This window comes from Hippopotamus amphibius, chromosome 12, assembly GCF_030028045.1.
Source record: "Hippopotamus amphibius kiboko isolate mHipAmp2 chromosome 12, mHipAmp2.hap2, whole genome shotgun sequence".
NCBI lineage: Eukaryota > Metazoa > Chordata > Mammalia > Artiodactyla > Hippopotamidae > Hippopotamus > Hippopotamus amphibius.
Genome location: NC_080197.1, coordinates 83348686 through 83355069, shown reverse-complemented (window position 1 = coordinate 83355069; position 6384 = coordinate 83348686).

Below are 6384 nucleotides of genomic sequence, written 5' to 3'. Positions count from 1 at the left end.
ATAGATGTGACATTGGGGTTTGTAACATCTGTGGCTCAGAACTAAACCCTGCTTACTCACTCTTCTCTTTTATTGTGTGCACCAAGAAGAGGCAGCCCTGGAGCCTTCCTGTCTGTTAGAGGCCCTTGGAAAAGAGGCTGTGCTGTATGTTAAGTGGCTTCTCCTTTTGCTAACCTGGGATATCTTGTGCAAAGGTTTGGTGAAGGCTGTACAATTTGACATATTGGCCCTGATGATTCTGCAGTATTCACTGGAGAGGGCTGAGGAGAGGCTGTTATTTTTCTCTACTTTTTGAAATGCACAATGCAGGGGGCAGGGTGAAGGGTGGAGAGTCCTGGGACTAAGCTGGAGTTGGTAAACAAGCTTTGAAGCAAACTAAGGAAGCATATTAGCAGGGGAGAAATGAAGGGCTGCGCAGGGCTCCTGTAATGCCACAGCATTCTCTGAAGACAGCACCAGTCACTGCCGGGTGTCTCTTATTTTGAAGGAAATAACAACAAAAACAGTATTGGCAAACTGACCCTCGGCTAACGCTTGAAGGTTTGTCTGGAAATGGTGCTCTGAAAAGCCACTTACATCAGAGAAGCAAGAGAATGAAGAACAAGTCTTTCAGGGAAAAAAAAAATTAGGCCAAAAAATACAGCAAGCACCTCAAATAGCCCAAAGGAGGTTGCAGGGGCCTGGGGAAAGCTCTGTTTAATGTCTGGCCTAGCTAACATAGCCTAGAGGATGCTTTTTAATGCACCTTTTATAACAAGCCTGGCTTTTGAGGATGTGATGAGCCCTTCCAGCTTCTAGAATCTTTTTGAAGATTTCTTTCCTGCTTAACTCCTGGGGACAGATTAACCAAAACTCCAAATTGGGGAATTAGGGAACTCCGAAGCTGCTCTGTGTGTTTTAAAAGACTGTATTCGATTCAATATGGTGAAGGCAAAATCCCCTTCACTTTCTACGTTCCTTTCTTCCCCACTGCTTCTCTTACCTCATCTGGATGACCTCAGAGAATGTTTTAAGGCTGACAGGGGAATTTTATAGAATGATCAAAAGTAAAGAGAGCCCTAGAGATGGTTGCATAATCTTCCCCCTCTTTACTTTAAAAATGCTTTTTTCAATTGAATAACTAACAAACCAAAAACTTAGGGTTGGATTGAATCTTGGAGGTCAGAAAAGAGAGGAATGAAGCACAGTTTAAATGATGTTTCCAAGGCCACAAGGCTGGTCTTAGATTCAAGATAAATCTGTACTGACTCCTAGTTCAACGTTACCTTTCTTAACTGCTCTCATAACTGCTTTTCTCAAGTGGTTTTTGCCTGCGCACTTAGTACTCAAGTACTGTAGCTACAAAATTTGGGGCTTTTTTTGGAGGAGGGGTGGTTGGCATATGGTATCTTTTCCTGTAAACTTTGAAAATAACTATTTCCTTAAAAAAAAATGGGCTTACCTCAATCTTATTTTATGAAAGCAAACATGCAAAAACCCCAACACACCCTAGAGCAAACCCTCAATGCTCCAGGTTCTGATTATCCAGTTTCCTTTTTCCTCCCTCTGCTGACCATGCATTTGGATGTTTACATTGGTCAGTAGCTCTGATACTATATATGTTGTGGGATTGCTTGTCAGTAGCTTCCTGATCCCTGGGTTGTACTATGGTGCTATATTCCCACACTCAGTATTCCCATGGCCATTGAGGCTGTAGCTCTGTTGGTGGGTTAGTTTGGTAGTGTTCTGGGAATCATTCCTAGAGGCCCCAGCTACAGCTTGCTTCTCTAGCTCTTCAAAGTATTTGGTAAGCACTTCATATTTCTCTGTACTGAATATCTCTTCTGCTTAAAATACTGAGACACTGAGAGTGGTTTCTGTTTCCTATTCTAAACTGGCTGATATGGGCATTTAGAAGTTAATCACAACACAACTCAAAACTAGTACTAACAGAGAACAGCAGGAACCTCACCAGAGAGCCTGGAAGTTACCCAAATAGATAACATTTGAGTTGGAACTTGAAGGTGGAATATACTAAGCAGAGAATCATTGGGATGGGGAAGGAACAAGTGCATTTCAGGAAAGAAGATGCACCAAGGTGTAGTTATTAAAGAGCATAATGCATTAGAGAGATGGAGAGTTCACTGTGGCTACACTACGAACAGGGTTGGAAGAGATGAGGCTGGAGCAATTGTAAAATGCGGTGGGAGTAAGAATACTGCCTTTGGGGGGGTAGCATACCTGACTCCGATTCCAGCTCCTCCATGCAGTAACTGATGGTCAAATCAAACTGATGGTATATTCTATGATCCTCAGTTTCCTTATCTACCAAGTGGGGACCTAATGACGTCTCCTTCATGGGGAACTAAATGTGACGATGTATATAAAGTGCTTTGTACAGTGCTTGGCGCAGACCAAGTGTTCACAAAGCCTTTGCTGTTATTATTAGGTAAACTGGAAATCGATTACTAAATACCTTGAAGGCAGGTGGAGGATAAACTGAAATGGGAAAGACCTAGTGGCTAAAAGACTACTTAGAAGGTTGCTGTAATAGTCCAGGCAGGGATGATGACCCAAAACAAGGCAGTGGCAGTGGAGATACAAAGAACTGGTTGGCTTCAGAAGTCATCACTGGTATTGAAATTCCAGGATTTGGTGACTAATTGAATGTGAGGGATGCCGAAAAGACTAGGTGAACAGTAACATCATTAACCTAGATGAGTCACGTATGAGAAAGAGCATATGAGATAGTAGCTGAAGCTCAAGGCTCTAAGTGCCTCCAAGTCCAAGGACTATTCCAGGGGAGTGGCCGTAAGTAATTCTTTTGTGTGTAACATTGATACGGCTCTTACCACAAGCATCACCAAGAAACAACTAGCTGCTCCTTGAATGTCCAAGGGAGTAGGACTAAAATAGACCACTGATCCTGTAAATTAGTAGGTTGAGTGCAGACAGAACAGAGTGGGCAGATTGCAACAGATTAAGGAGTAAGTGGGACCTGCAGATCAAGTATAGGCAATTCTTTCAAGAAATCTGGCACTGAAGGGAAGAAGCAACCACATAATAGTTCAAGAGGGAGTGTGGAGGTTTCTATATATTGGTTTGCTCAACATGATACTCTTCTAGTGTATGGATCTGGAAAGCTGGACTACATTTCCCATAATCCTTTGTAGCTAGGGTTCAGATATGATTTCAGTTCTGCCAATCAGATGCACTATTATATGATTCTAAAGCCAGCAGGGATTAAAAGAGGGTGCAGGGCATCCATGTGGGGATGTTGACAGTGTGCTTCTTGAATTGGCAGCTGCAGTGGCAGCTTCCTTACTGTAGTAGAAGCAGCAGCTTCCTAGGTGTTATTTCCGGGAGTCCAGTCTAGAGTTTGTTTCTTCAGTCTTCCCAACAATTCTGTGACCCATTTAATACCCTATAACAAGTCCCTACCTGCTTAGACTAGCTCAAATGGATGTCTTCTGCAACCGAACCCCAATTAATATGGGGGAGAGGGTAGGTGTTTTTTTAAAGAATGAATGTAACATTAGCATTTTTGTAGTTTAAAGAGTCAAAGATTAAAGAAGACAACCTATTTATTACTGAAAAATATAACATATAAAGAAAAAGAAACAGAATTAAGATAAAGAGAAAAGAGGGAATAACGTATGGAAGATATTGGAAGACACAAAAAGTGTCTGAGAGCCAGCCTCCAAGATGGCGCCAATGATTCCTGCTCCCTGGTATTCATGCTCCTTTGACTTTTCCTCCTACAATGAAAGGGCTCACCAGTGTAACCAAAAGCATGTTGTGGAAATGATGGAGTATGACTTCTAAAGTCAGGTCACAAAGGAATTTGAAGCTTCCTTCTTGCTCTTAACCTACTCACTCTGGGGGCAGGCAGCTGACATGTTGTGAGGGCATTCAAACAGGCTGTGCAGAGTCCCATATGGGGAGGGACTGAGGTCTTCTGCCAACAACCAACACTGCCTTGCTAAATATGAGTGAGCCACCTTAGAAACAAATCCTCCAGCCTCAGTCAAGTTGTCAGAAAACTGTAGCCCTGACTGACATCTTGACTGCAACCACATGAAAGATCCCAAGCTAGGATTACCTAGCTAAGCCACTCCTGAGTTCCTCACCCATAGAAACTGGGGGGGCAATAATGTTTAGTTTTGTTTTAATCCACTGTGCTTTGGGGAAATTTGTTATGCATCAATAGCTGGGATATAGTACAAGGATGAGGTTAGCCTTGGAGAAGAAGTATACCTCTGAGATAAAAGAAAAGATGGATACCACAAGAATTCAAGTCTAGGGATGGGAAAAAGAGGAAGTTAAGTTTGATGACCAGTATTTTCCCTAGAGAGTAGGAGGCAAAGCCACCTGCTGAAAGTAGTGGTGGGAAGTAGGGATTATAAAGTTGAAGAGAACAATAAAAAGGGTGCAACAGTTACCAGGAAAAACGGAAAAAAGCCAAACAGGAATGAGTGTTTAAGAAATCATAAACCTGCAGTGGAGTCAGCTGGCATATTTATGTGATTTTTCTATCACTACGCTTGATAACCTAGAGGAAACAAAGTAAGAGATGGCGGGTTTTGCATGACTTGAGAACTGGTGAAGCAGAGACAGGAGAAGAACAGGGTCAAGGGAACTCAGGGTGCTGACTTAGACCACTGAAGTGACTGACCATGGAGTCCAAGTTGGTAGACATGGAAATGAACTGAGGAGGAAATGCATAGCCTGAGAGAATGACCGGTTGAGTGCAGAATCAACCTTTAGAGAAGCAGAATGGGTATAGAAGCTCGAAGCAGTAACTTAAGACTCAGAAGTCCCAGGTTATGGTCACGGCTCACTATTAACAAGCTGTGTATCCTTGGTAAAGAGAAAATTTTCAGGGCCTGTTTTCTGCCCTTCCTTGGTTAAAATATGTAAAATGTTAAGTAAGAACAGTGGCTTGCCTACAGTAAGCACTCAGCAATCATTTTAGCAACTACTCTTAGATGTTTTAAAATTATATACTATTTAATACACATATATGAAACATAATAAGATAAACACTGGGAAACCCACCACCCAAACAGAATTAAACAGAATACTACTAATACATTGTGTTTTTTCCTGATCCCATCCTCCTGGCTTCTCCTCTAGAGATAATAACTATCTTGTATTTTGTTTATCATTCTTTTTCCTTAAAAAAAAAGTCATGTTCCACATTTGTACAGGGCCTTTTTCTTCATAGGTAAGATGAAGCTTTGGATTAGCAGCTCTCTAAACTCCCTTCTAGCTCTAAGAGTATATGAGATATGATAGATGGATATCAAAGCTACATACCTAGCAGAACCATACCAATGTTTATTCTTCAAGGGTTTTATAAAGCTAAAGCACTGATTCTTCTGTTGAAATCTGCAGTTCAACAAAAGGATATCTCAATGGAACTTCTAATCTCAAGATCAAGACTTTCTACCACTTTCAATTTGCACCTCTGCTATAATGTTCTAGAGAAAACCAACACAAGGAGCTAAATAATCTGAGCCCCTGAGTCTGTCCAATGAAATCCTGAAACTCAAACCTGAGGAAATGGGACTGAAAGAGATGAACTGGGAAAACATACTTTATGTCAGTAACAAATATTTTAATAAAAATTAAGAGGTATGGTTGGGTTCATATGCAGTAGTTTTTAATACAACCTGGATTTATTTCTTCCATATATATGTGTATACTTAAGTAGTATAAAGTAAAACAACTAAATTTGTCTTTTAAACTTTCATCAATGGTGCTTACACTATTTTAGTTTCATAAAAAACCGTCTTTAAATAAGGCAAATACGAATGTAAATCTGCTGACCATATGGTTTTCCTCTACAGTTACTGTCTGGCCTAGGATGCTGCTCTTCTTAGCTGTAAACAACCTGAGATTTTATATTTGCCACACCAGTTACCAAGTTGATAAGAGTTAAATGAGTTGGACGAGGCAGTGGAATTGCTGTTTCAGGGCAAATAAATGCCCTGCTCGTACACAGGTCTGCATTTATAAGACTTCAGTATGGCTGGAAGAGAAAGTCAGCTGATGACTTCCCTGGTGGCATAGTGGTTAAGAGTCTGCCTGAAAATGCAGGGGTCACAGGTTTGAGCCCTAGTCCAGGAAGATCCCACATGCTGCTGAGCAACTAAGCCTGTGGGCCACAACTACTGAGCCTGTGCTCTAGAGCCTGTAAGCCACAACTACTGAGCCCACATGCCACAACTACTGAAGCCCGCACACCTAGAGCCCATGCTCCACAATAAGACAAGTCACTTCAATGAGAAGCCTGCACACTGCAACGAAGAGTAGCCCCCACTCGCCACAACTATAGAGAGCCCACACGCAGCAACAAAAACCCAAAGTAGCCACACGCACACAAAAAGTCAGCTGAGACTG